This window comes from Etheostoma spectabile, chromosome 22, assembly GCF_008692095.1.
Source record: "Etheostoma spectabile isolate EspeVRDwgs_2016 chromosome 22, UIUC_Espe_1.0, whole genome shotgun sequence".
Classification (NCBI taxonomy): domain Eukaryota; kingdom Metazoa; phylum Chordata; class Actinopteri; order Perciformes; family Percidae; genus Etheostoma; species Etheostoma spectabile.
In genome coordinates, this window is record NC_045754.1 from 22,655,292 (window position 1) to 22,655,558 (window position 267).

Below are 267 nucleotides of genomic sequence, written 5' to 3' on the forward strand. Positions count from 1 at the left end.
ATTCCAGCTCTCACAGACCTGTTAGTTTTTCTGTAAGAAGCCCTCCAGTACTTTACAGTGGATGTTCCCACCAGTAAGACGTAGACATGCAACAAATGCAAATAAGTAATTTCGAGGGGTGGCACAAGTGTTGCAAATTTCAACACCAGCAACTTAATTAAACATTTGAAGACACGTCACGCTAAAGAGCACAACATATTTACGTAAGCTAAGGGGGGGGGAAAGGACGAACTGCAGCCGCAAACTCTGGAAACTGCCTTCCAGCAA

The 267-nt window shown here is 44.2% G+C and overlaps 1 protein-coding gene across 2 annotated transcripts in view; it reads right to left on the minus strand.

Moving 5' to 3' along the window:
• The window catches only part of tgfbr1b (transforming growth factor, beta receptor 1 b), a 58,791-nt gene that overhangs the window by 43,446 nt on the left and 15,078 nt on the right, over nucleotides 1-267 (minus strand). The window lies entirely within an intron of this gene.